This window comes from Petaurus breviceps, unplaced genomic scaffold (genome assembly GCF_028583685.1).
Source record: "Petaurus breviceps papuanus isolate PSGF00001 unplaced genomic scaffold, PetGlider_PUasm1.0 90804, whole genome shotgun sequence".
Lineage (NCBI taxonomy): Eukaryota > Metazoa > Chordata > Mammalia > Diprotodontia > Petauridae > Petaurus > Petaurus breviceps.
Genome location: NW_027187348.1, coordinates 663,278 through 680,913, shown reverse-complemented (window position 1 = coordinate 680,913; position 17,636 = coordinate 663,278).

Here is a 17,636-nt window from a genome sequence, read left to right as displayed (position 1 = left end):
ATAGATAGATAGATAGATAGATAGATAGATAGATAGATAGATAGATAGATAGATAGATGGATGACAGAAGGGAACAATCATTTATTAAGCACCTACTATGTGCTATACACTGTACTAAGCACTTTACAAATATCTCATTTGATCCTCACAACAATCCTATTATTCTCCCTATTTTGCATAAGACGGACAGGTTACACTACTTGCCTAGGATCACATAGTTAGGAAGTGCCTGTGCCAGTATTTAAACATCGGTTTTCCCGACAGCCCTCTAAGTGGCACAGTGGATAGAGTGATGACCTTGGAGTCAAGACTTGAGTTCAAATTCAGCCTCAGGCAATTACTAGCTATGTGATCCTAGGCAAGTCACTTAACCCTGTGTGCCTCAGTTTCCTCATTTGTAAAATAAACTGGAGAAGAAAATGGCAAACCACTCCAATATCTTTGCCTAGAAAACCCCAAATGGGGTCACAAAGAGTCAGACACAACTGTTTGACTAAACAGCATCTCTCTATCCACTATCCTAGCTAGATAGAACTTTTATTAAATGCTTAGTATGTACCAGGCATTGTGCTCTGTTCTGGGGATACACATAGAAGAAAACAAAACAGCTTCAACTCACAAGATGCTTACATTCTAATAGGGGAAGCCAAAACTTAGAAGGGAGCAGAGCTACAAAGTGTGTGTGAAATGGGGGGGGGGGAAGGGGAGCAGTGAATGGGATCTAGATGCTGAGGAAGGAAAGCAGCACAGAGAGTCAGCTAGGCTGGGAGGGAAGCCAGCAAGGCTGGGGCCAGCCCTTCAGGAAATGGCAAGCACACTGAGGACAGCAGGACCTCATCAATGCTTATGGAAGGAAGGCAGGGATAAACACCAGACTAGGACTTAGGAGACATTGGTCCTGGCCCTTGTTCTGCTCCTCATTTCATAGGGTCAAAAAATGTCAAAGCTGGAACCTTAGAGGTCATCTAATCCAAAACCTTTATCTTTGGGAAAAGGAAACTGAGGCACAGTAGAGAGGTCCCATGACCCACTCGTGCCCATGGTCACACAATTAATAAGGGGCAGAGCTGAGCCCAGGACCCGGTGTCACCAGATCCCTAGTATAGTGCCCTCTCCACCAGCTCCCCCACCTAGTGCGTTGGACTAATCCCTTCCTCTCTCAGCTGCAGTTTCCCCATCTATAAACTAAGGAAGGTGTAAGAGTAAGGTTCCTTCCACCTCTAATATTTTTTATTGTTCTTCTGTGACTTGCAACAGATGGGCCCCAGCGACAGGGCTCGGTAGTTTAGGTTATCATGTATTTGCTCTGGGGAAAAATCTTATATGGCAAGCCTTCTCTGATTCCTATCCAAATAACAGTCACTGTTTCATTTTCAACAGAGAATGAAAGGGCCTGATTGTCCATTATTTATATTTTGAGCAGAGAGAACTATAGGGAAGTTTTCTTCATAGTTCTTGGGTTTTGACAATTAGGAGCAACACTTAGATTGCTCCCTAAATGCCAACCCCATTCACCACCAAATCCTCTTTAAACATCCCATCTTCCCCCACCAGGAAAAATCACCTCACCTCCCTTCCTATCAACAGCCCACTCAAATCAAACATGATCTGTGAATTAACAAATCCTGCTGACCTGTCAATTCTACCTTTTCAACCTCTCCAAATCTGTTATCTTCTCTATTCTCACTGTCCCGATCCAAGAATAGACCCTTCTTTTATTTTATTTTATTATTATTCTATTATTTCTATTATTGTTATTCTGTCATTTCTATTTTAGGGTAGGAGTCTATCTTATCACCTATTCTAACAGTCTCCTAACAAGTCTTGCTGGCTCTGTCTCCACTCTCTAGTTCATCCTTCAAACACTACCAGAACAACCTTTCTCATAAATAGATCTGGTCATGTCCCTCCTCTCTTTAAAAATCTTAAGCAGCTCCCCTGTTGCTTTCTGAGCTGGGTTCAGATTCCCTTCCACAATCTGCTAAGACTGTCCCTTTCTAGCCTTGATTGATCCTATACTCCACATAATCCATATCCCATCCAGATTGAATTATTCTATTCCTACCACATGCCCCATGCTTTCCCTTCTGCACTGGACACAGCCCTGAACTTGCAGTACATAAAGACCTTGATTTTGAATCTTGACTTGGACCTTGGACAAATCACTTAACCGCGATCAGCCTCAGTTTCCTTATCTGTAAAATGAGGGAGATTGACCTTGATGACATGGTCCCTTTTAGCTTCCAATCTATGGTCCTCTATGTATTTGCTCACAATACCTGGAATTCCCTCCTCATTCATCTATGTCTGTTAAATTCCTATCATTCTTTAAAGCCTTTCTCAAACACCTCCCTCTTCAGGAAGCCTTCTCTGATTTCCCCTACAATCCTCCTTGGTTCTCACATAGAACTTGGTTTTACACCTCTTTGTCACTGGTCATGTAATATCACAGCTATCTGTGTAGCATCTATCTTATCTCCCTGTTAGACTATACCCTCCATGAAAGCAGGGAGATTATCTTACATAAGCTTTGTAGTCCTCCTAGACCCAGCAAAAGTAAGCTATTAAAAAAAGTGCATTGAAATCAATTGTTGAACATAACAGACAATAAGTATGCTCACTACAACAAAATTCCACAATTATTAAACAATGATGTTCCATGAACTAATTTAATGGAATTTTACTGGTAATGAGTTCAAATGTTAAATTTAAAATGACTTTAGAATTATCTTCCATTTTTACAAATAGACTATACAGGAAATAGCCATAGCTCTGCTCAGAGTCATAACTAAGGCAAGGCAGCAAAATGTTGTCCTAAGTACCCAACATCTAAGGAAACATTAGAAAAAAATATTAATGTTTCTTCCTCACCGAAGTCCAGAGAGAGATCACAGTCCCCACCACTTTCACCATTACCACCCCATTCCCCCTTGAGGCTTAGGGTGTATGTGGAGGTTGGGGAAGATTGGTCTCCAGAGAGGCATGGTAGCTGAGGCAGAGGGGACCTGGGAGAGGCCAGGGAGTAGGGTTACTGGTGGTGAAGGTAGGAGGAGGAAAGGGAAGGAATGAAGTTGTCCTCTCTACTCCCATAACTACATCGGTATATAACCATCTTAACTGCTTGCATTGCTTAGCAAAGAGACTGGCATGTAGTAAATGCTTAATACATCTTTTTTCCATTTATTTATTCATTCATTTTCCCACCAAGTCTAGTACCCTACTCAGTTTTATCTTTCACCCCAAACTCATCACACTTTGGCTGTCCTCAGCTCCCATGGCTTCTGTCTCTGATCAGCCTCCATCAAGCACAGGGCATACCTCAGATAACCATTCTACCATGCCTGAGTTTTCCCCAGGTGACAGAACTCCCAGCTACCGGTATGTCTCTAAATTTGCTTTCTCTCCACACATCCAATAAAGGATTGGGGGAAGGAAGGAAGAAGGTAAACATGAGTTTGCTTTCTTAAATTGTGGACCTGAAACTAGAATAATATCTTCTAGCTAGACATTGAGGACATACAAATGACCCATTGTCTACCAGCCCACTCTGGTCACTGCCTGTATATGCCAATCTGGAATACACACGATCCCTAGAGGAAAGCCCAATGCTCCCTCCCCCCACAGCATTCTTCTTATACTGTAAGGTAGTGAAGAGCAGTGTGGTACAGTGGAAAGCGCTCCAGCTCTTAAGTCAAAGGACCTGAGTGTGAATCCTACCTTTGATATTTATTATGTCTGTGACCTTGAACAAATCACTTAACCTCCATGGACCTCCATCTGTAAAAATAAAGGGGTTAGACTAGCTGCCCAGCTCTAGGTCTATGAACCCAGAAGTGGATCTTTCCCCAACCTTCCTCCTATGGTCCTCTCTTCCCTGCCTTCCACAAAACTTCTCTCTGCATTATGGTCTGTCCTTTGACCTGGGGTGGGGGTGGATAAAAAATGCCCTCTAAGCTACCACCTGCTGTTTCTGCCTCATTGCAGAAAAAGGCTCATTCAACATGACAGCTCACTCTGTGACATGGGCTAGAGGGGAACAGAGCCAGCTGAGGCTGCCTGACTTGGTGGCCCTAGACACTTTGTACTGAGAACTGGGCATGAGAAAGGGTAGAGAATAGGGAAGGTATGGAGGGCGGGGGAAGGGTAAACAATAAGTGTGAGTTCTGGAATAATAAGAATGTGGTAGAGAGAAGAGGAAGGGAGTCTGTATCTCAAATCTAGCCCATTGTCACCCAGTGCCCCATCACCTTCCCTTCTCAGTAGCCACCAAATTTACCCAGGTCTGCCCAAGAGGGTTGACAAGCAATCAAATTATAAGAACACTTATTAAGCACCTACTGCATGTAACGCACTAGGCCTGGTGAAGAGGGGACTAAGGCTCAATATCCCTGATGGAGGTCCCTACCTTCCAATAGTTTACAGTCTGAGAACAAAAATTTTTTTTTAAAAAGTTATATTCCTTAGGGGTGGCTAGGTAGCATAGTGAATAGAGCACCAGCCCTGAAATCAGGAGGACCTGAGTTCAAATTTGACCTCAGACATTAAACACAAAAAAACAACCCAACTGCCCTCCAAAAAGCAAAAAAAAAAAGGTTATATCCCCTCTCATGGGTCACTGAGCAGAGAGTCAGGGTTTCAGGCCACTGCCCTTTTTACCCCCTCCCTAACCTTCATTACAAGAGAATGTGGTTTCCTCCAGGCCACTGGAAAAAGTGCCCCATGGGGGAATAGAATCCCTCCACCTGCTGGCAGCTAATTTGCTGGCTAGAGTCATGCCTCTTTTCCTGCCCCTCCATTTATCAGTTTGTCTTTGTTCTGAAACTGCTCTGGGAAGCCCCTACCTCAGATAGAAAAAGCTTCAAGGAGGAGATGACATAATGGAGGGAGACAGGAAAGTTGGGGGGGGGGTCAGCTCTGGAGCATTAACCTTGGGACTTGCTTGGGAAAATCCCAATTGAATGCATTTTTCTTAGAAGTAAAGGAGGGGAAGAAGAGATCCGCTGTGACCTAGGCCCCTGGATACTTTCTTGAGATGCTCAGACAGAGTTGACCTCCACATTAACAGCTTTATAAAAAATGGTAAACAGGTTGGCTTGGTATCTCCATAGCTTCTATAGAAGCATTTTCAAATGCCACCTCACACCTTGAGAACTGGCGGGTATAAGGAAGGAGGTGGAGGAAAAACTACCTGCTAATGGGTCCCACAAAGAATCCAGCCTCAACACCATCACTTGTGGGGGAGACTGTGTGTGTGTGTGTGTGTGTGTGTGTGTGTGTGTGTCGCCTGCCTCCTTCCCTCCCACTGCCCAAAAGCTTCAGTCACAGCAGCTCACTTTCTCAGACTGACTGACCGACCACTCAGGGCTCATCAGCACGGCCTGACCTACTTTGGAGCTGCTGAGGTCTAGGAGAATGTGGTCAGCAGAGCTCATCGGAGATAGGCTCAGTCTCACTCACTCTCCCTCAGCTCTCCATGAAGCAAGGGGCTCCCTGGGTCGAAGTTAGAGATGCAGAAGAGCAGAGAATGGTGCAGGAAGGGAGGTTACCTTTGCAAGAGATCTGAGTCTCCACCTCGGGACTACGAGTCCTGGACAAGCCTTCTGCTCCTTCTCCAGAATGGGGAGAAGGGGGGAAGGGCAGATTCTTTGCTGAGGTGAGGAATGATTATAGGGAGGAATGAGCAGATAGGAAAAGACCCACTTTCTCAAGGCTCAAAGGCTTCAGAAATGGAAGTGATTTTAGAAATCAACTAATGTTTTCTAATGAGGGTAATTCTCCCTGATCTGATAGACTGGGGCCTGAAAAGGGAAATCCCATGTGTCGGCAGGAGCTTAGGCCTGCCCTCTGATCCCCTCGGATAAGCCTCTTGCTAAAAATGTACATTTAGTACCAAAGGTCCCTGGTTGGTCCCCCTAGTCCCAGCAGACTGACAGTTTGGGATTCTCAGCTCTTCTTTCCCCCTCGCCCTAGCAACAGCCATGGCAGCTTACAAGCACACATCATGTTTCTCTTTCTAAGCCTACTGAGTGGGTGGCTCTTCCTGCTCAATGGCCTGTCTCTTCAAGATAGCCCCTTTGGGGGCCCATGGGGACTAACTGGGAGCCTCTGGTGATGGCAAGATGTGTTAGCAAGGAGGAGCCAGGATACAGGACCATCCCCATATATGTTCAATGGGAACTCCACAGACCCCAGGGGAGCTCTCCATTATCCTCATTACACAGAGATGAAGAAACTGAGGCCCTTTGAGGTAAAGTGACTTGCCCAGGGTCACATAGGCAATAGGAAGCCCAGGAGGATTTGAACCAAAGTCCCTTCAGAGGACTTAAACTTTTCACTTGACCTTCTGAGGTGAAGAAGGGAGGTGGTGGGGTCAGCTACTTGGCATCAAGAGATTGGGTTCAGGGATTATATGGGGTAGTAGAAACATATAGGGTGACCCATTCGTTTAAATCCGACAACCACTTATTGCCTATTCTGACATTTCTTCCCCCAGCCTATACCAAAGACAAATACAGCCATGCTCACATGGTGCAGTTACACCTGCCCCTCAGAACCAAGGCATGACTGGCACATGTTTGTATAGTCCCATACCTGTGCTTAACTATCCTTCACACACATTCTTAGTTCCCCAAAGCACAACCTCCCCTACATATTACATATATATGTAATATGCTCACCAAGCCCACATGTGATAGACCAAAGCAAACATGTTCCTCATAGCAGCCTCGGGTATTATGCTGGCAGTGCCCCCATGTCCTCCCCTTCAGAGCTGGCCCAGATCTGTTGCCAGAGATTTTCTGCCTCCCTGCTTGCCTATCTCCTGCTCTCTGGGCCTGGGGCAATTTGGAAGCATTGACCTCTAAGTGTCTCAGAGATGGGCTAGCCTCAGCCTCCACCTGTCCTCTCAACACCTCAGTACCCTTCCTGTCCCATTTCCCCTTCCCCACCCTTCCTCCTCCACTCCTACCTGCTGATTAGAAGAGCAAATGATAATAAAAGAGTGTTTGCTATGTTTAACAAGGGCATTTCACAGCTTGGTTGCTAATAAGAGGGCAGAGACACTGATAAAAAAAAAGGGGGGTGAACTTTGTAGGTGAAAACATTGGGAGAGAGGATAAGCAATTGGCCCCTCCCTGCCTCAGGCTCAAAGGTAGAGTATAATATGCTCAGAAATGACCTCCTCCAGGAAGCTTGCTCTGATTGACCTTGCCTTGATCTGGACTGGGACTCATCAGGTCTGAGGTTATGCCAACCAAGGGATTACAGGAGATAAAAAATTTCTTCACAGACAAAATCAGTGTAGTTAGAACTAGAAGAGAAATAGTTAAATGGGGGGAAATCTTTGCAGCAAATTTCTCTAATGATGGTCTGACCTCTAAAATGCATACAGAAACTATATAACAAGTATGAACAAGAGCCATTCCCCAATAGATAACCAACTGGTCAAAGGATACAAGGAGACTTCTCAAAAGAAGAAAGGCAAGGCATCAACAACCACATGGGGAAAATAGTGCTGACAGTGAGGGAAGTCTGAGATTCCAGCTCACGGCCACCAGAGTGGAAAAGATGACTAGAAATAAATAAAATAACAATCTTTTTTTTCCCCAAAAATCTGAGGTCAGGCCTTGCCTCTATCGGTTTTTAATAGTCTTACCCAGAATCGGACATCTCTGGGTCTCAGTTTCCTCATCTGTAAAATGAGGGTGATAGTTCCCATCTTGCCTATGTCACAAGTTTATGAGGCTCAAAAGAGACCACTTATGTGAAAGTGCTTTGTAACTACGGAAGCAACACTTGGTATTGCTGCCCTAAGACCCTCCCCACTGCTTCATTTGGGCTGATCAAGGCTAGACCAGCATAGTTCAAATTCTAAGTTAGTTGGAAAGGCTTCTTACTTCTTCACTAACTTGGGTTCAGTTCCTCCTCTACCCCTACCTCCTGCCCTGGGTTTGGCTGATGCAGTCACTCAAATATTCTCCACTGACCACGATTCCTTCCCCTCCCTCCCCCACACACCCCCTGCCCCACACCCACTCAGTCTGGCTGATGAAACCACTCAAATCTACTCCACTGATTGTGATTCCTTCCCCTCCCACTTCCCCATATGCAATACAAACACAGAACCAGAAGGGTAAATGAAGGAGAAATAAGGGTACCCAGTCTGGTGACTGTGACATGGTCTGAAGACTAGCCTGGGCCAGCTCAGAGAGCTTTATCACTTCCCTGGCTATAGGCCTATGGCATTGCACTGAGCACTAGGGAGACAAGGCAATCCCTGCCCTCAAGGAGCTCACAGTCTAATGGGGGGACAACATGGAACATCTATGGACAAAAAAGATCCATGCTGGATAAAGTTGGGGCAAAGGCAGAGGAAGGTACCAGCTTCAAAGAGAACCCAGATCTGCCTCCTGCAGAAGGTGGGATTTAAACTGAATCATGAAGAAATCCAGGGAAGGCAGAAGACAGAGATGAGAAGGGAGAGCCTTCCAGGAGTGGGAGAGAGCCAAGGAAAAGACATGGAAATCTTTCACAAAAATAGTTTACTCAGGAAAGTAACAACAGCACAATAACAATGGTAACAAAATAGCTCACAATTATACATGGCTTAACGGTTTGCAAAATATTTGTCATACACTATTTCATTTGATCTTCCCAACAATCTTGTTAAGTAAGTACTGTTAATAATGGGGAAGTTAGGTAGCAAAGTGGAAAGCCCATGGACCTTGGAGTCAGGAAGACTTGAATTCAAATCCAGCCTCTTACACTTACTGGTTGTGTGACCCTGGGTAAGTCACTCAAATTGCCTCCAAAAACATTATGTTAATATCTCCATTTTAAGGATAAGGAAGCTGAGGTTCAGAAAGGTCAGTGACTTGTCTAAGGTCATACAGTTAATATGTGTCTGAGGCAGGATTCAAATCCAGATGTTCCTAACTCCCAGTCCAGCACTATCCACTGTGCCACATATATAAGGGGGATGAAAGCTACATTGGTGGAGGTATTAGCTATGCTGATGAATTCCTGAATCCCTAAAGAACAGAAGTATTTTGGGGTAGTATTTCTTCATGTTCCCCCCTTACATTCCTTCTTGTCCCCCTATTTTAGATACACACTTTGCCCCTGAGGAGTTTTTCTTTTCCTGTTGTGGGTCTGTCTGTTCCATGAGAAGGGACAGACAGAGTAGTTGAGGAGTGGAAAAAAAAAAGAAGAGAGAAAACAGAATGGTAAGATGGTTCTACCACTTACCAATAAATGACAACTTTTCTGGGCTTTAATTTACCCCCACTCATAAGGAGCTATGGCTCCCTTCCCAACCCTCTAGGAGGAGTGCTCTATGAATACCAAGTCCTGCACTGTTGGCATTCCCTTGGCTCTTAAAAAAAAAAAAAAAAGGACAAAAAAGGACTAGGGACAATTAGAAAAAGATCTAATATGCCCAAGCAATAGGCTCCCCAGGGGTGGGACTTGACAGAGTGCTGATTGTCCCAACACAGCCTCTTTACTAAAAGGGAATCTTCAGGACCTGGGAAAAGGGCCAAGGCCAGAAAGAAGCCTTTGGTTAGTTTGGCCAATACCACTGTGCCAGCAACCTCTATGCCAAATTGATCCCAGGAGATACCAGAGATTGCTGGCCAAAGAGGAAAGAACCAGGAGTAATAGGCAGAATTTGCAGGAAGTCAGAACTAGGCTTAATGAAAGGGAAAACTTCCTAAAAATTAGCTGTTCAACAGTGGGGCCCCCTTGGCTGGAAGTAGTGGTTTCACTTGGCTGTGAGGTCCTCAATCCAAGGCTGGCTGACCTTGTCAGAGATATCCTTTAGGGGGATTCCTATGCAAGAGCTAGATAAACTCTGAGAATCCTGAGGACTCTAAGATTCTAGGATGCTTCCTCCCTGGATCCACCCAGACAGATTTCCCAGAACTGCCTGCTGGGACCTTTCCCCAGAAAGGAGTCATATCCTGAATGCTAGGGGCTATTTGAAAGGAAGTGTGATATTTTGAAATCAATGGCCATCGGCTGTAATTCTGGTTCTGCTACTTATTACCTCTGTGATCCTGACCAACTCACCTAACATCTCTTCATCTCGGTTTCTTCATCTGTTTAAATCCAGGTATTCACTTCTATGACTCATAATCTAAGGACCCCTTCAGGTCTAAATACTATACTCCTATGGAAATAAAGAGCTGCTCAGGGAGGTCTCTCTCTCTCTCTCTCTCTCTCTCTCTCTCTCTCTCTCTCTCTCTCTCTCTCTCTCTCTCTCTCTCTCTCTCTTTCTGTGTCACACACACAGAGACATACACACATATACACAGAGGGCTATAGACAGAAAAAGAAAAAGTGATCATTCTCTTGATGGAGAATGAGTGGGCAGAAGCAGCTTCAACCAGACCCCCTAGTCAGAACTAGAGGGTCATTCTCGTCGATTTGCCAAGGTCCTTATGTCCTTCACTAGCTTGGGTTCCATCCCACCCTGCACTGGGTTCGGTTGATACAGCCACTCACGTTTGTTCTATTGCCTGTAATTCTTTCCCCTCCCACTCCCCCATGCATAACACAAACACACAGAACCAGAAGGGTAAATGAAGGAGAAATAAGGGTATCCAAGAAAAACCTGTTTGGTGATTTCCCAGTGGAACTGAAGAACCTAGACCTTTTGCTTCCCAACGGGACCCACTCATCCTTGAGAGGCTCTTCCTCCCATGGGAGGACAAAGGCTCTCTGCCACATGCCCTGGCTATCATAAGGTCGGGCACAGTTGGGAGGAGAGAGGGCAGCTGGGACCTTTGGCCAGACCCATCCAGCTGGGGGGTGACCCTGAGCATTCAGAGCATCTGCCTAATAGGATGTGGCACTTTGGCCTCCATGGTGTTATAAATATCCTGTGTCACAGTAACTGGCTCTGACACCCGCTCCCAGACACATGTGCATGCTCCCTGGTACCCACCACCACCCCAACCCCCTCATGAAGCATTTTACACCCCTGCAAGCTCCACTCCCAGATACAAGAGGCAAGGGCATAAGAGGCATCCTCACACTGCTGATACCATGGTGAAAGTCCTCTCTCTTATACCTAATGGGTACCAGAGAACAGCAGTAGAATAGAAGGGCGCTCTCCCAGACAACTGGGATAGTTCAGGCAAAGGATCAGCTATGATTTACAAAGAACTAAGTCTGGAGAGGGCAGGGAGGGAGGGAGGCAACTAATGAGACAACAGTTTAGCTTGTACCTAGAAAAAGAGGGAGTTCTATGACTAAGCAGAAAGGGCAGGGCAAGTCAAGGAAACACTCTGGGAAATAGCTCTCCCCACTCTGCCCAGTCCTCCTGATCTTGGCTTGGGAATGCAGAGCTAGTGACAGGGAACATGGGGATCACCCACAGCAGATGATACATCCACAAATCCCTGCTTTGTTCCTTTTTCTACTTGGCTACAAGTCATTGATACAAGTCTCCCTCCTGGCTTTGCCAAGTTGTTTCAGCTTAGAGGTTTCTTTGGCTCATCATGATGAAGGAAACAGTTGGAAACTTTAGAGTGAGGTAGGGACATAACAAAATCTATATGGTGTTAGCTGGTAAACCTTTCTGTTCCATTCTCAAGGACATTTCCAGGAGCCCTGATGTGAACTTAGCAGGGAAATTGCTGAAAAGCTCACTTTGGACTTGAAGGGCAAAAATTCCATCATCATCTTCACTTGTTACTAACATTATTGCACGTTACTAAGTAACTAACAAAGCTATGTACAGCTCAATTTCCATCTTACTGTATATAGTTTAAACCCTGAGATTTCCTCACCCTGAACTAAAGCAGCTTTGCATTCTGAGCATGTGGTGTACCTATTACAGAGAAAGGAGATTGAGATTAGTCACAGAATCAGAATCATAGAATCTTAGCATTGGAAGAAACCTCAGGGGTCAACACGAGGGGGCTGGACTCAACCTCCCACACAACTGAACATGAATCTCCTGTACTACCTCCCCCATCATGGGGCCATCTAGTCCCTTCCTGAAGTCCTCCAGTGAAAAAGAACCCACTCCTTCCAGTCTGTTTCATTGTGGGAGAGCTCTCATCATTAGAAAGATTTTCCTTATATTATTGAACTGATAGCACTCTCTCTGTGCATCTGTGTCTCTGTTGCTTTCTGTGTTTCTCTCTCTCTCTCTCTCTCTCTCACACACACACACACACACACACACACACACACACACACACATACACACATACACACACCTTCAATCCACTGTTCCTGTCTGTCTTTTGAGGTCAAGTAGAAAAAAGCTAATCCTTCCTCCATATGACAGCCCTTAACATGCCTAAAGATACTTAGCATGTATGCCCTGCGTTTTCTCTTCTCTTTCTCCCAGGCTAACCACCCCCAGTTCTTTCGACCCTTCCTCACTCATATGGCATGAATTTGAGCCCATCACCATCCTGGTGGACAGTGTAAAAAGGAAGCTGTGCCTTTCACTACAAGGTTCAAGTGATAATAATGTAAATGACTAGAGGTGAAATTCAGGCTGCCTCTATTTGGAAGAGCTCTTGAGACTTTGGTCAAGCTCATTGCAGAGAGTGCCAAAGGAATGAGAAAGCACAATGTCTTACCTTCATAAAGCTTACAGCCTAATACTGGAGACAGTATGGATACTCAGGAAACATAACAACAATCATGGAGGCATTAGGAACCTCAGAAACCTTATCCCCCTCAGTTAAGATATGGAACCTGAGGTCCAGAGAGCCAGTTAGGGACCATCAATTAAGTATCTACTATGTACCAGGCACTCTTCTAGGCACTGGGGATGCAAGACAAAAAGGAAACAATGCCTGTCCTCAAAGAACTTACAATTGGCGGGGGAGAGAAAAATTATATGACTGGTACCAGAGTCTAGCTCTCCTGCTGCCCAGTCTAGAGCTCTTCCCATAGCTACAGGCTGTCCTTCTAAGACATCTAAGCATATAATAGTATGGCTGGGCCAAGTTAACTGCCATTCATTTATTTGCTCATTCATTCAATATTTAGTAAGCAACATATGTTTAGGGCACTGTCCTAGGTGCTAGAGAGGCAAAGACAAAACCAAACCAGCCCCCACCCTCTGAATGTTGTTGGATACCACTGGAATCATTGAAGGGAACAGAGCTAGTCATTTTTAGGGGCTTAGATCTTCCCAAGGAGGGTCCTCCCTGCACCCCACTGTAACAGTCCAGTGGAGCAGGCTATTTATATACCTGGAAAACTAGGCTCCAGAGCCCTATCAGCTTTTGATTCCATTCTCTCTCCATCTCCTTCAATCCTCTCAACTTGTCCTCTCCCTCTCCGTTTCTGCTGACTCACACTGGGAGCCAATAATCACACCCCAGTCAGACACATATAATTAAGCCCACATCACCCACAGTGTCTCAGTGAGAATAGATGGTACTCCAGCAAGCATCAGAGGCAGTCTAAGTTGTTCCATGGGAGAGACGTGGGGAGAAAGGGCCAGGAGGCCAGCGGAATATTTTACTCATTGATGGGAAGGTGAGGCTGCACTTTGCCCACTTTTCTGGGGGTGTGCATCCAGATGGAGACTAAGTGGCTTGATCCCCTTATGCTGTCCAATGGCATCATTAGGGTGTGTCCTGGCTGCTCTAATGAGGGTACAAAGAAGGGCTTTTTTGCTGTGGCTGATTATTTTATGTATATCAATTTTTCCCCTGGAGAGTGTGGACTTCTGCCATCCCTTCTGAACTGTACAATAATCTTTGGAGCACAAGAAATAAACTTCTCAGTCCCTAATGATCTCAATATAATAGGTCATAGATTTAGACCTAGGTGTTACTTTTTAGTACAACCCTGTCATTTTATAGATGAGGAAAACTCAAGGCCCCAAGTATTTAAGTGACTTGCCCAGGGTCATACAAGTTCTAAATATTGGAGTAGAAATTCAAGCCCAGATCTTCTAGTTCCAAATCCAGCTGGCTTTCTATTACGCCTATTGTTGTCCAATTACTCATGGGGGGGGGGGGTAGATGCAACCTGTGCTGATATATTGTCCTTTCTTATTCCTAAGAAAGAGAAACAGTATAAGATTAAAACTAGATGGGGGTAGGGTAGAGGAGAGAAGGTGGAGGTGAACCCCAATAAGTAGACAAGATTAGAACAAGACAGAAAGAACACTATATATAAAGTCTGAAATTTTTTAACCCTATTTTGTCTCCATTGCATGAGATCTAGAAGAAGAGGTTACTCATCTCCTGGGCAAAAATACTAGAGGAAATCTCTATAAGAAGAGGGAGGAGTTGATGGCAGCTACCAGACCATCCTCCATCCTTCAACCCAATCAGAGACAGTGATGGAGCAAGGCTTCAGGTAGCATGCTGTAGAAAAGGAACAAGACTTGGAATTAGAAGACCTAGGTTCAAACCCTGGCTCTGCCATTAATTTATAATTATATTATATATAATTATAACTGTCGTTTACATAGCACTTGAAAGTTTACCAAGAATTTTACACATATAAATGTGTAGTCTCTGGGCTCCCCCTCCTAATTCACACTCCAAGTAGCAGGTCAAGTCCCCAGAGCAAGGCTACTGCTTTCCTTAAAATTCCAGAGGTCATCTAGAGAGGAGGGAAGTGCCTTTCAGATACCATAGAACATGAGCCCCTATCCAGGATGTTCCCCCAATAGCGATTAACCAGTTAGCATCTCCTTAATGTCACCTGCCATGGACTCTAATTCCTGGACCTCTGATACACAGTTCCAATCTTCCAAAGCTCACAAGGGCATAATTCATTCCATTCAGTATAGAATACCCATTCACCTAAGGTCAGGAAAGAATGAATGCAAAAGAGAGAGAAAATCAATGCACCATGTATTCACAACCACGTGATGATCAGGTGAGAGAGGGATTCCCCTACCCATCAAGCTAAAGCATTTCTTCCTCCCTACTTAAAAGTTGTCAAGGAGAGAAAACACTTTCTGGTTGGTTTTAGAGTTTGATATGCAAACCCAGCTCAACATTTCAGCAGTCAGTTAAAAGATTTTTGGTCAACACACAAAAAGTGGATGAGAAACAAACATCAAACACCAGAGCATGCCAACTCTGGGAAAGGACCCCTCCATCATGCATTTCTGGGAGTAGGCCGACCAAGCCTCCATGTGGATGGAGTAGCCCAGCAATCTGTCTGTCATTGGTCCTGTGCTCCTCGGTTTTCTTTTGGTCCAGAATATTATTTCATTGTTATTTGTTGTTGTTATTCAATTGTTTTTCCATTGTGTCTGACTCTTCATGACCCCATTTGGGGTTTTCTTGGTAAAGATACTGGAGTGGTTTGCCACTTCCTTCTCCAGCTCATTTTACAGATGAGGAAAATGAGGCAAGTAGGGTTGTGACTTGCCCAGGGTCACACAGCTAGTAAGTGTCTGAGGTCAGATTTGAACTCAGGAAGATGAGTCTTCCTGACTTTAGGCCCTATCCACTGCACAACCTAGCTGCCCCTTCACTGGTATAGGAAACTAGATAAGGAAATTCTCTTTATCTTTGTAATTGGCAACTCCTCCTGCAACTTAAAAATCTTCAAGAGCTGCCCGGGGTACTGAGAAGTCAAACTGCCAAGTATCACACGTCAGAGTCAAGACTGAACCCAGGCCTTCCTGATGCCATGCCTGACTCTAAACACTGAGCTACTTTGCCTCTTACTCCTTAGTATTTTTATGCTTCTTAATATTGCTTGCATGACCCTCCCATCACAGGCTCCCTCTTAACATGAAATGTCCAGGTATGCTCTTATTTTCTCCAAGTCACTGCCCCCACTCTGGTAGAACCTCAAAACTTCAGTGTCGGCCAGTTCCCACTTAACGTAACCAGCTATACTTTCAAGTGTCTAGGTTCACAAGGCATGAAATATAAAATATTTTTATTTGCATATTAAAGGACACAGAAAGTACTTGTACAGAATCCCATAAAAAGTCAAGACTTCCCATAAGGAAAGGGATGGAAATAAGCATTTATTAGGTGCCTACTATGTGCCTGGCATTGTGTTAAGCACTTTACAAATATTATCTCATTTGGTCCTGACAAAAGCCCAGGGAAGTAGGGACTGTTATTATCTCTATTTTGCCATTGAGGAAACTGAGGCAGACAGTGGTTAGACATAGCTAGTGTCTGAGGAAGGAGGGGAAGGAAGGGAAGGGAAAGGAAGGGGAGGGGAGGGACGGACGGACGGACGGAGAAAGAAATTAGCATTATTAAGTGCCTACTATGTGGCAGGTAACCCTGGGAGGTGGGTGTTATTATTATCCTCATTTTACAGATGAGGAAACTGAGGCAAATACAGGTCAAGTGACTTGTCCATGGTCAATCAGCTAGTAAGTATCTGAAGCTGGATTTAAAATCAGGTCTTCCTTATTTCCTTATTTTAGACCTATCTACTACACCAAGTAGCTGCCTCATGATGGGCCACCCTCCTCCCAGAGGCTTGTATAATCTCTATGACTTATAGCACCATGCAGCAAGAGAGAAGACCATGGATCATTCCTCCATGTCAATGGTTGCCTCCAAGGACCCTTTGTCTACACCAAATTGTTCTTTTGCTGGCAGCTGTCCTCCAGTTCCTTCTCCCCAGTGACACCTCATGGCTCTATTAAAACACTCTTCCTTCCTGTCAAGTATCTTCCTATCAGGGGTCCCCCCACCCCCCTTTTGTTGTTGCTGATGCTGTCCTCGGTCATGCCCTGGGCAGGTCTGACCAGTGTTGTTCCTCACCCCTGGTTTACCCACGCCCTCTAGGTGGGGTGAGGAGTCTCTCCAGCTGAGGAGACTCAAGCACATAGAAGTGGTTATCACATAGTCAAGAGACCAGCTCTAGACAAGTGGGCAGATGAGAAAGGCCAACAGTGACATACAGCTCATTCACACCTGTAGCCACTGGGCCTTGGGCCTTTTTGAAGCTCGAGACAGTGCTGGTGCAGGGAAAAGAATGGACAGTTTGTAGTAAGAGGAACTAGGTTTTATGACAGGTCTGTCATTGGTTACCTGGATAACCCAGAGTGGGTCACATGGTCTCTCTCCACCTTAGTTTTCTGATCTATAAAATGAAAGGTTTAGAAAGAAGCAATATGTGACTGTGGCTCTGAACCTCACCCCCTGGCTTTGCAAAGGTAGGTGAGCACTGTCCATAATGCCTCGCCTGGTTTACATTTTGGTTAGATTTGTTAAACTGAGTATTTTTTCCTCTTTTGTTTCCTTTGCTTCAGTATAAGAGATAAATGCTTGAGAGGGAAAGAGAGAAGGGATGTATATTAGAAAATGTAGGGGAAATGAAAACAAAAGATATCAATAAATGGTCTTGGTCTTTTTTTTTAATATTGTACTCAGGGGCCTCTGAGTTTCCTTCTAGAGAAGGGGAAGGGAAAGAAATATACATTTACATAGCATCTACTGTGTGCCAGGCACTGTGTTAAGTACATTCCAAATATGTCATTTGATCCTGATAACAACCCTGGGAGATAGGTGCTGTTATTATCCTCCCATTTTACAGTTGAGGGAACTCGAACAGAGGTTAAGTGACTGGACCAGCATCAAACAGCTAGCAAGTATGGAAGGGAGGAAGGAAGGGAGGAAGGAAGGAAGGAAGGAAGGAAGGAAGGAAGGAAGGAAGGAAGG